The sequence below is a fragment of the Lissotriton vulgaris genome, chromosome 6 (genome assembly GCF_964263255.1).
Source record: "Lissotriton vulgaris chromosome 6, aLisVul1.2, whole genome shotgun sequence".
Taxonomy (NCBI): domain Eukaryota; kingdom Metazoa; phylum Chordata; class Amphibia; order Caudata; family Salamandridae; genus Lissotriton; species Lissotriton vulgaris.
In genome coordinates this window covers 231,332,106-231,350,210 of record NC_141694.1, presented here as the reverse complement: position 1 = coordinate 231,350,210, position 18,105 = coordinate 231,332,106, and the positions used below count along the sequence as shown (strand labels likewise).

The 18,105-nt window shown below is 39.9% G+C and overlaps 1 long non-coding RNA gene across 1 annotated transcript in view; it reads left to right on the top strand.

Moving 5' to 3' along the window:
* Nucleotides 1-18,105, top strand: part of LOC147707061 (uncharacterized) — a 242,441-nt gene that overhangs the window by 135,727 nt on the left and 88,609 nt on the right. The window lies entirely within an intron of this gene.

The window sequence follows — 18,105 nt, the reverse complement described above, 5'->3', positions numbered from 1 at the left end:
GCATTACCCCAGGAAAATGTACCTCCCTGATGGTAACTACGTAGGCACCATTCCTCTTAGTGCATTCTGGGAGCAGGACAAGATCTTTACTACCCTACATCCTATCTGAGGTGATAAACTCTGTCCCAGTCAAGCTGGTTGGATTTTTGAGCTCTGAAGATCACCATTTGGATTCTGTTCAAACAATTACATTGTTTCGATGGCTATCTTCTTAAGCACATGAGCTTTCTCCTTGTATAGACTGCAGTGGTTGATATTGCTAATGACATTAGGAAAATAAACAGTCACCTTATATGACCGCCCTACTTGATATAGCAGACAAGAATATCATAGGTTTATCTCACTGTGCAGATTGCCTTTATTAATCAAATTACAAAACCAAAGGCAGCATTGTAATATGTAGGTGAACACTACTAAGATATTCTGTGCCTTTTTTGTGTAGACTCAAGTACATTATCATTTATACCACTAATAACGAATGTAAAACCACCTGGGGCCTTGATTGGAATTGACCAAGTAGCAAATGCATCAATATTAACAAAATGGAGACCACTTATGATGGCAGCTCAGTAGCTGAAGGACCAAAACCAGAGGAGGCGCAGCATGACCCTCCAGTCAAGCTGTGACAATAACGGATTACTGTGTGGTCAAGTAAATGTTATCCCCACAGGAAATTACAGCAGCTTTTAGATTTCTGAATTCAATATGAGAATGTTGACGAGTGACACATTAGTGACTGCAGCAGTACGCCAAAGCCAGAATCTTCCACATGTAAAATAGGAGTCGGGGAGAAACATGAGAAGTGGATAAAAGGGATGATGCACCGAAACCTAAATGAGAGCCTTTGGGTTGTCCACTCAAGAAGTAGTCTATGAAATTAGGTGCAACGCTCCCTTCTGAAGTACAGACTAACCCAACCTCTTCCTGTTTTTTTATAGAGAAGTAAATAGCTTTCGACGCTATTGCACCTAGGTCCAACGAGACTGTGGGAAGTTACTTTGGCTATAAATTGATAACTTCTATATTGCTCATATGGGCCACTTATTGGAAAAAAAAGAGATTAAGCCTGCTAGTTGTATGCTTACATCTATACTGTCTTTATAGCTATGTACTTGATGCAGGATTCGCAAAAAAACAAGAAGTATACATGGAAATATTCACAAATGATGGATTTACATGTATACTCCTCTTTCTACGACCATATGCCTGTGGGCTGTTCACTGGTGAGCAATCCTCACATTCACATCAAATTATTTTTCTTCTGCAGTAACACCTTCCCCAGCTCCCACTGAAAGCTTCAGGTGTTAGGGATACTTCATCACTTTAGATGCCCAATTGGCCCCTGCTTTGTTGCTTTTCCTCCAAAACACACAATATTTCCAGCGGCCACCTCATCTATCTCATTGTTATAGTTTCTATGATTATAATTGGGGAAAGTTAAGCCACCTGGGAGTTGTAGCTTTGCTGATGTAAGTTAAGTATGTAAATCCTATTATCCACCGGTCAGGTCCTCCCGTTTACCCTATTACGTGATGCTTTTTGCAAACGCAATAAAAAAATGATCTGCCCAAAATGTTTAACTAATCAGTCCTTTAGGGCAAATTACTTTTCTTATGCATGTGGTAACATGTCAGACATCACGTCGGATAACTGGGACAATTGCGGTCTACTTGTGCATTTTGATCTAAGGGTTCTAGTCTATGCATTGCAAAGTATATTAATTGTATATATTTAACCCATTGGTCAGTTCATACCAGTCTGCGGTCTACTTTGCTCTGTATACTGATGTACTTTGTTATGTATATATTCCCCAAATATCTCTGAGATTCTCTATAACCCTCAAAGCAAACATTGGAATCATCATTTTCGCATTTTTTCTGAGTGTGACTTATTCTGAACTGCCCTATTCTACTTCCTGGTAAAGTAGCAAAATAACACCCAAAACCTTTCCCAATTTGGGAAAGAGCTGAAGGCATACATCGTCAAAGAAATCTACATCAACAATGCACTAGCAGCCCACTTCCACTTAGAACCTGATGCTACTCCAATCAGTGACAATATGGCACTGTACAGCAATCCACTGCATTTCAGCAACAAATATACATACCACCCGTAAGAGGTGTGCAGTCGACCTAGTACACACCTGGCACGCAATGGACTATTGTCTTTACTCAGAACTGTGGAGCTACCAGCATGAAATTGCAGCTACTCATGGAAGACGGCTTACTGAATCTGACTGTCAGCATTACTGTGCTACAGGAATCAAATGGATACCTTATTTGTATGTAGGCTCATTCTCTTTGTCCTCTTATTTAGGCCAACCTGTCCCTTGAGGGTCGATTCAATGGCAGAGCAGACTGGACCAGTGGGGGTGGTTGACCCAATTAGGTGAAAAAGAGACAAGGGAAGGAGGAAAGCATGGTCCATAGAGAATGCGAAAATAACACCAGAATGTTTAGAGTGAATCTAATCTCAGAAAATTGCTCCCTTAGATGCCTAGAGTTCCGCGTCAATGACCAGTTCATGGAACATAAGTAATTGAATGGAATATTCGAACAAGCATTTCTGTTTGCACTCTGACACGTGTAAAACATGTGCATGTTTGAAATGGTTCATTACAAATGTATTAGTAAGAAATAGGCAAAGCCAATTACACTGCAATGAAAAAAAATGCTGATGTGTGGAAAATGTGGTTTCCTAATCTTAGCACTTGCATATTAGGTTGAATTCTCTGACAATCCTTGCTTTTGCATGCACCTCTCGTCATATATAGAAATTGTCTTGTCCATTCTCCAATCTATACTAAAATTATACCACATCACTTGGTGAGGAAGCTGTTGCTACTTTGATAATGCTTTCCTTTATCTCAGTCTAACCACTCCTCCGTTCTACTCTTTCCATGCTATGATGTCCTGGTCCTTAGATCTAAGGCCCTGAATTTGAGTTTGGCGGACAGGGTACCCTGTTGCAAATGCAATTGGGAAGAGGATGCAGCCTTACTGTTAGAGCGGCCGACGTCGTAGCTGGGGAACTGCGTTTGAGTCTTGGCAACGAGGCTCAACATCCTGGGATTCTGGGCAAATCACTTAATCTCCCCGCACCTAACACAAAACATGATTGTGTCCTTGTGTAACCAAACTGGTGCTATGCAAGATACCTGATATCTTTTGGTCTAATTCGCGCTATATAAAACTCGAAAAATAGAAAAGAGTATCTGATTGGCCAAACTCTTTGTCCATCCGCCTCATTAAAGATGAGAAGACCATAAGCTTTCGATCATTGAACCCCTAGAAGACTCAGTTGATAGAAATCTTCCACCAGGGAACTGACGCAAATAAACATAATGACCCACACAACAGAGAGAAAACTTCTTGGGAGCTGGGGTAATTGTTTCTTTGTTTATCGCAAACTACAGCTTTGGAAGTATTGTGTCTGAAAAGAAAAAAACAAAAAGTTTGGTGAATGACCGCCAAAACTGATGGTGGCCGTCCACCAAAAGTATTGTACTTTGAATGGAACCACTGTGATGATGGCTCCTTTCTAGGTACAGAGGTAACGGCTGGAGGGGGAAGGGGGGGGGGGGCTCATCTCTAAATGTATTGGATGGTAGTCTGTCAGGGTGGAGGAGGTACTGTCTGTAAAAGTCTAAATCAGGCCTTAAATCTTTTGTCTTACATTTCTCCCTACAATATATCTTCAATATAACTTCATGTATCATCCTCTGCATTCAGTAATCTCTGCATTATCCCTTATCACTCGCTGTATTACATTTTGACTTCTATTCATGTGCTATTCGCCTTTGTGCAGCATTCTGACTTCCTCTGTACTTAGTTCCTGCTAAAAAGAACCTAAAAAATAAATAAATATACATTTGTGGACAAAAATCACCTAATTAGAATATGGGACACTATCGAACAGTGAATTTCACTTATCACAGAGAAAAGTCTAGATGGATTAGTAGTTTTGTACAGTCATTAATTTAATGTTAATCGTTGGAAATTGGGCATTCGCAGGAAAGAGGGATGGTAGGCGGCATGTCGAATGAGGTCAACATTCACAAACTAAATAACCGTGAATTTTGTATTTGCATACATTCCCAGAGTCTTTTCCACTAAAGTTGCCCATTTACATATATTGTAAATTGGTGGTGAAAAAAGCTCCACACTACCCCCTAACCCATAACTTCGTAGGCTGTAGAGGAATCCTTTTCTCTGCCAGGAAAAAAGCTTTACATGTTGCGAAAAATTGAAAAAATAAGGGAAAATATGCTACTATGCCAGATTTTTCCTGCACATTTCAATGCAACAAAGTGAGTGTAGTGGTAGAAGTAGAGACTGACAGCTCACTCAAGACGTACACTCCCCCTTATGAGTGTTTACATTATGTATATAAACAAGTTTACAGTCAGAGGGAAGGATATTCAGGGAGAAACAAAACAATGAATATTTGCTGGGTATCTCATAGAATGGTGTGACAACTTTGCCAGTTTTTTCAATGACAAAATCACAAAACTAGAGCTCTCCCATGAAGAACACAACTAGTCATCCAGATGAAACCCTACTCCTAGAAAGGCAGATAAAAACACCCCACTCCCTAAATGACCACCCTACCAATGATCATTCCACAGGAAATCAAAAGATGTAATCAAAAACAAGAGCCCCTCATAACGCCTAAAAGCTGGAAGATGTTCAACCCAATCTCAGAGAAGGACATTTCTGCTCTGGCCAAATCCAAATCCTCCTACCACCTTGCGGACCCCTCATCATACCTGATAAAAAAAAAACTCAACCATGCCCTATCCCCCTTTGGATTAAGATCATAAACAGCTCCCTGATAACTGGAATGATGCCAGACTGTCTCAAACTCTGCAAAGTTACACCACTCTTCAAAAAACCACGGAGCTGACCCAAACAACCTTAACAACTTCAAACTGGTCTCTAACCTCCCTTTCCTAGCAAAAATCCTAAAAGATCTGTTTGCTCACAACTAAACAAACACATTGACAACTACAATCTCCTAGAACCTCATCAATCGATCTTCAGAAAGGGCTACAGCACAGAAACAGCTATTCTGAACATCGTGTATGACCCAAATAAATCCCTGGACACAGACAGTTGCTGCATGTTCATACTTCTAGATCTATTCACAGCATTCGGCACAGTCAGTCACAAGCTTCTCTTGGAGTTCCTCCAAAGGAGGATCAGTGCAGAATGGGTCGTCCTTCGCTGGCTCACCTCTTGTCTATAAAACCGCATTCAAGAAATAAAAATAAGCAATCTGACCTCTGACACAATGCCAATCACTCAGGGTGTCCCCCAAGGCTCTATCCTCTCGCCTACAATGTTAAATATCTACATGGAGCCCCTTGCTTTCAATCTCAACCATGCAAACATCACCTTTCACCTATATGCACATGACACCCATCTCTATTTGGAAATCTTCTCACTAGATGATGCGCACAGACTAAATGCCACCCTCAAAGAAGTACAATACGGGCTATTGCGCAACCACATAAAACCTAACAAAGATAAGACAGAAATTCTACTCTTATCAAAGTAAGAGCCCCCCCCCCCCCCCAATGCGGGAATGGCTAACCAGCACAGACCCTCTTAACTGCAATCTTACCTAGCCAACTCTGTCAAATCTCTAGGAATCACATTAGACCGCTAAACGAACATGAAAGACCATGTAAAGAACAGTGTGAAGAGTGCACTCCACAACCTGAAATTTGTCACCAAAATCAAACTTAACCTACCACCGAACGATCTCAAACCTTCAACACAAGCAATGGTGTTGTCAATAATAGATTATGGGAGTGCCACCCTCACAGGCACTGCGAAATCCAAATTTGCACCTCTAGAACTACTCTTAATGCATCAGCCAGAATGGTCACAGGAACCAAACAATTTGATCATATCTACCCTGCCCACAGAGAACTGAAATGGCTCCCAACTATAGCTCACTGCATCTTTAGAACTGCCAGTCTCACTCGCAAAGTACTCCACACCGGAAAACCAGCTTACCTTGCCTGAAAACTAAAAAAGGCAGGCCAATCAATGACCCTAAGAAGTGCCAAATACCTTGCTCCTTGTCCCACCCAAAGTCTACAAATCAAAAACCCTAGCTGGCTCCTTCTCAACCAATGCCCCTAAAATTTGGATATCCATCCCAGGACAAACACCTCCTTTTTGAACTTCAAGAGACAACTAAAGGATCTCCTTGTCAACAGACATCTTCACTAGCAAGATGGCAACCGAGAGTCAAGCCATGACCTTAACCCCTAAGTTTCCCTTTATACCTCCCCTGCAACCCTTCCTCCCCCATTCTCAATCTTTAACTTATTTTGAATTTATCCCAAATGTGTGATTTTACTTGCTCTTTGAATTGAGCTTGTACTGATGTAGAGCGCTTTGATACCCTCAGGTCTTGCCAGCGCTTTATAAAACTATATACATAAACAAATATGATCAAGCCACTATGTGTGGTGAAACGCGTTGTGGGGATTAAACATCCTGGACACTGCTTGTTGTTTACCGTGTCTTCTTGCCTGAGAGCGCGCTAACCTGCTCTGCTTTGAACTATATATGTATATATAATATATCCAAAAATACTCTCCTTCCCTGCAACTGGAACGGAACGAGCACGGACCACAGGATTCTTATTTAATACAGTTTTGTTTATTCAGGCATCTCTCACAAACAAATGGCAGCCATTACGCGTTTCATCCCTACTTGGGGACTTGATCACATGATGCAATTCTACCAATGGCGGTACTCTAAATTATTTTACACTTTTTTTCTTTTCGTTTTTAACATTATTTTGATTGGATGAACATACTCCAAGTGATTATTGTGCAAAACTGTGCTGTGTGTTAACTTCAAAACCCAATGTTTAAAATACACATAGACTTCCATCATACCTGTATGAATACTGTTTCAAGACTAGCAAAAAATAGGACTTTGTTTCAAACAGGGTGGGTATTTGTTTCTTTGCATCTCATTTTGGTATGTGTGTCTGTTTTCCACTATTAAGTGTATCACATGAGTTCATAAATATATATAAATAAATAGATTAACATGTATAAATAAATATAAATCTATACAACAATAAATATAAATACTGATATATCCATATATACATCCATAAATATATATTATAAACCTTATAAACATCAACACATTTAAAATCGTCATTTAACATGTAGATAAAATTAATATTTTAATAATTTCATGTGAAATACAATTGTGGACTCAAAGCTCATACCTATTGTCAAACTGAGTTTAGAAACCACCCTGGTATGTTCGCAATACTTGGATAAATCCATACTCTTGCTATAAATGGATATATTCTGTGCAAAAACAGCGAAAATGTGCAAATATCAATGTGAAGAAAAAGTGCAAGTTGTGCCAAGTTAAAAAACAATGGTAGCTTAAAAAATATATATATATGTATATGCATGTTGGGGGAATTCATTTTATGTGTGTAATGTACAAATACAGAGAGTGGCCTTCATTATTGTTGCTGTTAGTGAACTGTTCTATGGTTTGTCCTAAATTCCCAGTTTTTTTGTTGTTTAAATTAAAATTTTATTTTTATTGGATTTTTAAAACTGGTGATTTACATCATTGGTTGGAGAATTATAGGAATATTAGTGACCAATTTTCTCCGGGCTACTGGGTTGTTACTCATAGACTTGCGTGAAGCTCCTCCGAGCTATTCAGTCCATTAGGATGCTTGCTATCCAGATTAAGAATGTAGTGCATCCCTAATCGCCTGAGGGTTTTTTCCCTATCCCCTCCTCTTTTGTTTCTAGGGACTGAGTCTATGAGAAAGTATCTAAGATCTTTAGGATCCCCCTCATGTTTCTCTTGAAAGTGGCGTGCCACTGGGTAAGCCTGATCGTGGTTTTTGATTGCACGCATGTGTTGGAGTACCTGTTTGTGCCCTGGTAAGATGGTACTACCAATATATCTCATTTTCAATGGGCACTCCAACACATACACCACATGATCGGTTTTGCAGTTTAAGGATTTTGTAATTTCCCTGTTAGGTCCTCCAAAGGGTGTAGAATAATTGGTGGTAGTTATTCCATGTTGGCAGGCTTTGCAAACCTTGCATTTGTGAAAGCCTTGTCTTTGCGGCAACCAAGTTCCCTTTGGTTGTATGCCACATGGGTCATTATCCACCAAGGTGTCTTTCATAGATACACCCCTCCTGTATGTTATAGATGGTTTATTGGGGACCTTTTTCCCTATTACAGGGTCCTGTTTTATGAAATGCCAGTTCTTATTAATGATTTTTCATACTGCTATCTCCTGTTTATTAAAGTCCAGGATGAACCTAAAATCACTAGGTGTACTAGTCGGGGTAATGGACTGTTTAGGTTGTTTGTCCATTAACTTCTCCCTCTCAACTAGATTGCATTTAGTTAGAGCCTTCTCTAAACATTTATTGCTATAGCCTCTGGCTTTAAATCTGCTTATATAACCATGTTCTTGTTTCAGTCCTTCACTACTGCTACAGATTCGCTTTAAGTGAAGTAGTTCACCATAAGGAATACTTTGTATTAGGTGATTGGGATGTGAACTGTTAGCATACAGGATCACATTTTCCGCCGTTGGCTTTCTGTGCAATTTAGTCTCAACCTTATCATTACTGATGTATATCTCCAAGTCCAAAAACACTATATTGGTTTTTCTTATGTTGGCGGTAAAATTGAGGTTTAATTCATTGTCATGAGTGAGTCAATAAACTTTCTCGCCACAACTTCTGTTATATATATATATATATATATATATATATATTCACTGAAAAAACCATAGGTTTCACACCAGTTATAGTTAGGAATTAGCATTTAAAAAACCTATTAAATTCACTGACAAAACCATAGATTTCACACCATTTATAGTTAGCTGGAAATTTTACTGACATAAAACCATTGAAATTCCCACGTTATAGTTAGTTGGACTCACTATAACTTGCGCGCCTGTAATGCACTGCTGATGACGTCACATATTACATCACTCATGACATGGTCAGTGACATCACTCATGACATCACTGATGACACCATCCAGTGAATGTGTGTCTTTCTGAAAAATAAATTTGTTTTATATATGTATTTGTAAAGGTCGATGGAAGAATAAATGTTTAAATAAGTGTGTAAATGGATGTTTTTTTAACAAAAAATTGGTTGGGTAACTGGCTTATTACGTGTATCTTAGTGAATACATATATTAGCGAGTATTGTTTAAATATTTAAATGTTTGTATCAGTGTTTCTCTTTGTGTATAAGTGGCTGCAGGGGTTGGTGACTGACTCACTGTTTGTATGTATTTTGAAGACAGCATATGTGCAGGACTGTATGGGTGGATGAGTGTGTATATGTGTGTGTTAGTGAGTGAATGACTGTCTCACTAATGTCTTCATTAGTATCGACATATGTTTTAATCTAGTATATGTGAGTCTTGATGTATATAAGTGAGTATAGTATATATAGTGAGAGATTGTAGAAGTTCCTGTTTAAAGAAGTATGTGTTTCTATAAGTGATTGTTTAAGAGAGTAAGTATGGGTAAGTTTCCTTAGAAGTAAGGTGGTAGTGTGTGTATAAATGTATATGCAAATAAATGGATGTTCAATAGTTTATTTGCATGTGTGAGTATGTGTGTGAGTAACTTTTGGATGACTGCTGATGTGTAACAGGATGTATAGGTGTATCACTACATATGATGAGTGAGTATATATATGAGTGACTATATAGAACTGTTGGTGAATGAGTGGATGTGTATATAGATGGTGGAATTACTGAATTGGTTGTTGTTACTGGTTTGGGTATCTCCATTTTTTTGAAAATGTTTGTTTCTATTTTTGAATATGTGTTTCAAGCGTTACATTACACTGAAATTAGGTCTGTCACTCTGTCACAAGGATGGTGTCATCAGTGATGTCATGAGTGATGTCACTGACCATGTCATGAGTGATGTAATATGTGACGTCATCAGCAGTGCATTACAGGCGCGCAAGTTATAGTGAGTCCAACTAACTATAACGTGGGAATTTCAATGGTTTTATGTCAGTAAAATTTCCAGCTAACTATAAATGGTGTGAAATCTATGGTTTTGTCAGTGAATTTAATAGGTTTTTTAAATGCTAATTCCTAACTATAACTGGTGTGAAACCTATGGTTTTTTCAGTGAATTTCAAAGGTTTTTTAAATGCTAATTCCTAACTATAACTGGTGTGAAACCTATGTTTTTTTCAGTGAATTTCAAAGGTTTTTTTAATGCTAATTCCTAACTATATAAGACCTGAAAGCCCACCAGGAATCTCCAGTATGCGCCAGGGGACTGCATTGCAGAGAGGTGTAATGAAGCCACAACCCTTTTTACACCTCTCTGCAACGCAGCCCCCGTGCATGTTTGAAGAGGGGGAACTAATTCCCCTTGCATACTGGGGGCCCCTGGGGGCCAATTAGCCCACCTGGAACCTCCAGTATGCGCCAGGGGCTGCATTGCAGAGGTGTAATGAGACTATGCCCCTTGTTACACCTCTCTGCAACGCAGCCCACTGCCGCGTTTGCAGAGGGGGAACTAATTCCCCTTGCATACTGGGGGTCCCTGGGGTCAACTGGTCCACCAGGAGCCTGCAGTATGCGCGAGGGAGCTGCATTGCAGAGAAGTGTAATGAGGCCACACCCTTGTTACACCTCTCTGCAATGCAGGCCACTGGCGCGTTTGTAGAGGGGGGACTAATTCCCCTTGCATACTGGGGGTCCCTGGATCATATCTGCCCAAACACCGATATTCCGAACGATTGTAAATTACTTTTACTACTCTCTACTACTCACTCTACTATTCACTCTACTACTCTCTACTACTCACTCTCTGCTACTCTCTCTACTGCTCTCTACTACTCTCTACTACTCACTCTCTACTCTCTATTACTCACTCTCTACTCTCTACCTCTCTACCTCTCTCTTCTTCTCTCTCTACTAATCTCTACCTCTCTACCGCTACCTCTCTACCTCTCTACCTCTACACCTCTACCTCTCTACCTCTCTCTACACGCACACATATACACATATATGCATATATATATATATGCATATGCATTTATATATATGTATGTGTATGTATAAAAAAAACAACAAAACATTTTTTTTTTAAACAGCTACTTTTAAAACTGTCATTCTTTTTCCCCATGGTACACTCCCCAGTACGCTTACCGGTGCGCATACCGGTGCGCGTACCGGGCGCTCACCCCGCGAAAATCAAAATTTTTTTTTTTGCTCCGCGGGGCCCTTTTATGGCCCCCACATCAAACCTAGGGGGTCAAGGGGGGTCTACTCTGCCCCCTTATGGTCATTTCCCTCTTTGTTTTGGCCACCTCTCGTGTCTCGATCCTACCGAGACACAAGATGGCGGCCGCTCCGGACTGTTTAGAATGTTTACAGACACCCCAGAGCCAATCAGCTTTCTGCGCGCAAGTCGCGGTAAGCGCCCGGTGCGCGTACCGGTGCGCGTACCGGAGCGCTGCTATAGATATATATATTTTTTTGAACCTTAATTACTCAAAATCCACTGGAGCACATATCTTGAGACATAGCAAAGGCACATCGGGCTACCAGTCCCTACAATTATGCCAAGTTTGGTGGAAATCCATTCAGCCGTTCGGGCTAAAAGTGAAATCGACCGCCCTATGGAAATTAACATGGGGAAAACGCGTTTTGGGACCCCCCTTTTATCTCGGCCCCCGCTTGACGAATCCCCCCCAAACTTTCAGGGAAGGACCGGAACGTCGCGAGGCCATTTTGAGGAAATTTTGAGGCAGATTCGTCAACCGGCGCCAAAGTTATTCCAAATAGAATTTTGAGATTTAACATTGAAAAAAATCCTAACTATAACTACCTACTGGCGACCGCCAGTAGGTAATATATATATATATATATATATATATATATATATATATATATATATATATATATATATATATATATATATATATATATATATATATCCAAAATCAACAGTCAAGAAGAGAGCAACTCGAAACGCGTCTGGCTGGAATTCGGCATGATTTTTTTGCACTTCAAAGGACTCTGTTGCTGGCATGCTGTCCTTCGGAATAAAGATCTGTTGCACGCAAGGGTGGTCTCATCTGGCTCTTTCCCGAAGTTGGGACTGTTGATTTTGGATTTATTAACCGGCCTGCCCGGGTCCCGACTGTTTGTTGAGCAGGTCCGCGGCGGCGTCATTTGGATGCTGCGCTGAGCGGATGAGAAGGGACACGCACCGATGCAGTAAGGTGTGTGTTCACCTCAGGAACCACAGCAACAAAGCAGGGCAAGAGACCTGAGAGGGAGCACCGCTATTGTTTGACATTTGGTGTTTGGGGGCAAGGTACCTACGGAGGTTTCCATGAGGTGTGGACTACGTCTCCCATGGGTAAAACATAGTGCAGCAACCTCGGAGAGATTCAAAAAACGCAAATACAACAAGGGCATAATTAAAAAATGCTGGGAAAGAACAGATCAAAAAAGCAGAGAGGAATGTCTCCAAAGAAAATCCAAAGAACCAACAGAGATGTCAGAACCAATACGCATGATAATGAACTTCTCGAATGAGAGCAAAAGGATTGCCAATATTCTAAAACGTAACTGGAAAATTCTGCAACTTGACGAGACAGTCAAAGACATTGTGGGATCACACCCAACAATTACATACAGAAGGGCAAAGAACCTTAAGGATCACCTTATCCATAGCCATTTCAGAAAAACAACAAAAAAGATAAATGGTTAAAAACAACTGGTTTTGTGAAATGTTATGCATGCAAGGTCTGCCAGATTGCTAAACCGACAAAACAGGTACAAATGTCTAACAAGAAACATTGGGAGATAAGAGAACTTATCACTTGCAAAATAACACATGTTGTATATGTCGTGGAATGTCCGTGCCCCATGAGGTATGTGGGCAGCACAGTGTGCGAATTAAAAAAAACGCATCCTGGAGCACGTTCGAGCGACTATTCACAAGGACAAGGCTAATGCAGTAGCTAAACACATGGAGCTATACCATCGGAGTGACTGGAGTCAATTGAAATTCTTTGGTCTCGAAAGTGTCCCCAAAAAAGAAAGAGGGGGAGACAGGGAAAGACTCCTGAGACAAAAAGAATCACGCCATATCCTAAACCTAAGAACCCTAACGCCTTATGGGCTTAATCAGTCAGAAGAACTATACATACATTTATAAGGACTTCGCTTTAAAAATTTATTTGTTGCCCAACATACTCTTACAATGCCAGCAAGGGGTATGATATATAAACTGAAAAATTGAGATGATGCATATGTTAAGATTGTTTCAGCATAGTAAACAGTGGTCATATGTTATAATGTCACAAGTGTAACCGAAGAAATTGGCAAACAAAGTATTCAGTAATGTTGAATAGCCACAACAACAATGCATTCCCACCTGGGAAACCGATATCTAGTTTAAAATAATAACTAGGGATACCGGTGCATTAAAAATGTCTAACTTATAGAATTAAGTGTAGGTAATGTCATCCCACTAGAGGGAAACCATCAGTTGATAACATCCAAAACGTTTACGAATCGCTGTTTGAGTATGAAAAAATCAAAAATCAGTGAGAAATATATGAAATAAGTTGAAATCTTTTCCCATTAGAGGGAACCTCTCTTTTTATGTTTTTTCATGTTTTTTCATGGGTTTAATGCTTTTGATTAATCTATCATCATTTAAATTGTAAAATGTATGGTATTGGGCAAAAAGTTAGAAAGTAACAATTTGTTAAGAACCAAAAAAACTACATCTCCCATAATGGATCGAAACATCTGCCTTAGTCTGTGGAATGTAATGGAAAAATTAAAAAAACTGCAAAATCGACCTGTGGAGTGCGACCCAATTTGTTCCTTCGCGGAGGAATAGTGGTATGTATGTGTGTGTATATATATATATATATATATATATATATATATATATATATATACACACACACTGATTTTATGCTTTCTCAAAAAAAATGCCTGCTATTCCCAAAACACTGCGTGAAAAATTTTCTATGACTTCAAATTTTCATTCCTTTATTTCACCTGAATTACCCTCTCCTTCCCTTCCACCTTCTGCATGACTCGAGAGTATATGGACTACTCAAACTTGAATGCCTTTCTATTTTGCTCTTGCTTTCCTTGAAACCACTTCCCTACAACCTAAAAATATATCTGTTCAATCCATCAACCGTTTGCTTCCCAATAACCCCCACTAAGAATCACACCAAATTTATTACTATACTGAAACAGAAGTAAATGCATGGAATGGTTTTTCTGACCACAAGCCTAATCCTAATAGCCAACATTAAGCAATAACCACTCGACTAGCTTTGAGCTCCAAAGTAGCATTCTACTCTCTGTAAATCACTTTTACGCCTTGTTTGTGGGCGTAAGCGCTATATAAATGCAATTTCATATATATGTATAGATATGTAGATATAGATGGATATATAGATAGATCTATAGATAGGTATTGATATAGTTATACAGATATATAGATAGATCATTTGTGTAAATATTTTAATGTATACATGTTTACACAAATTATCAACATTATTTTTTGAATTGAATGCACTTGTTTTGTAACAAAAAATTAAATCAAGCTTATGAAAATTTAATCAAACTTATATACTTCCTAATCCCCAAAAAAGACGGGTCCCTAAGACCAATACTAGACCTCAGACCTCTCAATGCTTACATAAATTCGGAGCATTTCCACATGGTCACGCTCCAACAAGTACTCCCTTTACTGAAGAAAGGGGACTTTCTTTCTACACTGGATCTAAAAGACGCTTACTTTCATATCCCAATTCACAAAGCCCACAGAAAATACCTAAGGTTTGTTTTAGAAGGACAACACTATCAGTTCAAAGTCCTTCCGTTCGGTGTCACAACAGCACCGAGAGTGTTCACAAAATGCCTAGCTGTGGTGGCAGCACACCTAAGAAGACAACAAATACATGTCTTCCCATACTTGGACGACTGGCTAATAAAGGCCAAGTCAAAAGAGGAATGTCTTCACAACACACAGAAGACAATTCAATTGCTGCACCACCTAGGGTTTACGGTGAACTACAAGAAATCACACCTGCAACCAAACCAGATTCAGCAATACCTGGGGGCTACGATAGACACAGAAAAGGCAATAGCATACCCCAACCCAATCAGGATACAGACAATGGTCGGGTTAATACAAAGATTTCAACCACAACACTCACTACCAGCACGAGTGTTTATGCAACTATTAGGCATGATGTCCTCCTGCATACTGCTAATACCACATGCCAGGCTACAAATGCGTCCACTACAGGAGTGTCTAGCGACACAGTGGAATCAGGCTCAAGGTCAGATTACAGATCTGGTGTTGGTAAACGACCGGACGTATCGCTCTCTGAAGTGGTGGAACACAGAAAACATTTCCAAGGGACGGTCGTTCCTAGAGCCAATTCCACAAGTGATAATAACAGCGGACGCATCGCTCTCCGGATGGGGAGCGCATATGGACAAATACACAGTGCAGGGGAAGTGGAGTGTGCAGCAAAAGAAACTGCACATCAACTACCTAGAGTTATTAGTAGTATTTCTAGCACTAAAAGCTTTCCAAATACAAATAGCAGGCAAAGCAGTCCTGATCAGAACAGACAACATGACTGCAATGTATTATATACAAAAACAGGGGGGGACACACTCTCTCCAACTATCCAAACTAGCACAGGACATATGGAGATGGGCCATTCCTCAAAAGATCTACCTGTTAGCGGAACACCTACCAGGAGTTCAAAATCAGATAGCAGACATCCTAAGCAGACAGTCAGAACAGGTACACGAATGGGAGCTGCACGACCAAATACTGCAGCCATTCTTCCAAAAATGGGGGCAACCAGAGATAGATCTGTTTGCCAATCATCAGAACGCAAAATGCAAAAACTTCGCATCCAGGTACCCACACCAACGGTCCCAGGGCAATGCACTATGGATAAATTGGTCCAACAAATTTGCTTAGGCGTTCCCTCCTCTACCACTAATTCCGTTACTGGTTCGAAAACTGCAGCAACACTCAATGACAATGATACTAGTGGCACCCACGTGGGCAAGACAGCCGTGGTTCACCATGCTGCTACAACTCTCACAAGTACCACATCAAAAGCTAAAATTATTACCCATGCATCTTACACAGAACCATGGAGAAATAATGCACCCAGATCCCAAACAACTGAACCTAGCGATCTGGCTCCTGAGGTCATAGAGTTTGGATATTTAGATTTACCTCCAGAATGCATGGAAATCATTAAACAAGCAAGACGTCCTACCACCAGAGCATGCTATGCAGCAAAATGGAAGAGGTTTTCTATACACTGTAACAGTAAGCACATCAACCCTCTGGACGCATCCACTAAACAAATCATTTGCTATTTACTACACTTGCAGCAATGTAACTTAGCATATACCTCTATCAGAGTTCATCTCGCAGCCATAGCGGCGTACCTACAAAACAGGCAACATCTTTCACTGTTTAAAGTACCAGCAATTAAAGCTTTTATGGAAGGACTCAAAAGAGTCATTCCACCAAGAAGACCACCTTCCCCAGTCTGGAATCTCAACATAGTACTTACCAGACTAATGGGGCCACCATTTGAACCTATGCATAGGTGTGAAATACAATTCCTCACATGGAAGGTGGCATTCCTCATAGCTATCACGTCACTTAGAAGAGTAAGTGAACTGCAGGCTTTTACGATTCAAGAACCATTTATGCAGTTACACCAAAATAAAGTGGTTCTTAGAACAAACCCAAAATTCTTACCAAAGGTAATTTCAGCATTCCACATCAATCAGTCAGTGGAATTACCGGTTTTCTTTCCAAAACCACAAACGGTAGCAGAAAGAGCCCTACATACATTGGATGTTAGAAGGGCCATATTGTACTACATAGAAAGGATACAAACTTTCAGAAAGACAAAACAGCTATTTGTTGCGTTTTCTCCTACACATAAAGGCAATCCCATCTCCAAAGCGGGCATTGCCAGATGGATTGTAAAATGCATTCAAATATGCTACTTAAAGGCAAAGAGAACATTAACTGTTCCTCCTAGAGCTCACTCTACACGTAAACTAGGAGCATCTATGGCATTTTTGGGAAACATTCCACTAGATGACATATGCAAAGCAGCTACCTGGGTTACACCGCACACCTTCACAAAACACTAGCTTGTTGTGTTGTGTGCACATCTACACAATAGAGTGGGACAAGCAGTATTAAAAACCTTGTTTCAAACAGTTGCAACAGACACGGGCGACCACCGCTAGGGAGAGAACTGCTGTATAGTCTATTCATAATGTACCATCTGCAGCCCATATGCCTCGAACGGAATATGCTACTTACCAGTATGCATCTGTTCTTGGCATAGAGGGCTGCAGAGTGGTACATGCCCTCCCAGCCTCCCCGGAAACCTGTGTCTGTTCCAACATTATCTTATTTAGATACACTTACATGGGCATTCTTATCTGTATTCTACTATACTACTCCATCTAACCCTACTATGGCAAAACAATCTAAGGATGGAGCCGATGCCCATGCGCACTACCAACCAAGGGAGGAGTCACCAAGATACAAAAGACTCTCCAAGAGAAAAACAAAGTGCAATCATCCGAGCCCAACACCAGATGGCGATCTATTCATAATGTACCACTCTGCAGCCCTCTATGCCAAGAACAGATGCATACTGGTAAGTAGCATATTCCTTACAACCCAAAAATATTTATATATTTAATAATACATTTAAATTATTTTATAAATTAACCAATATTTTATTTGAGTTTATTGTGTATCTTTTTATATTATTGGCTCCAGTTCAAATTATTTTACATTTATAGTTTATATTAAAATAAAATATATATTTTTAAAAAATAAATGTCATTACATTTACCCATACTTTCCCAAGCGGAAAGCTTCAAACCAGTGGTGGCGCTCTCCACCTTATCGGAACTTTACACTTGTAAATTCATTCATAGGAGGCACCTACCCCTTTTATCCCTAATTTAAA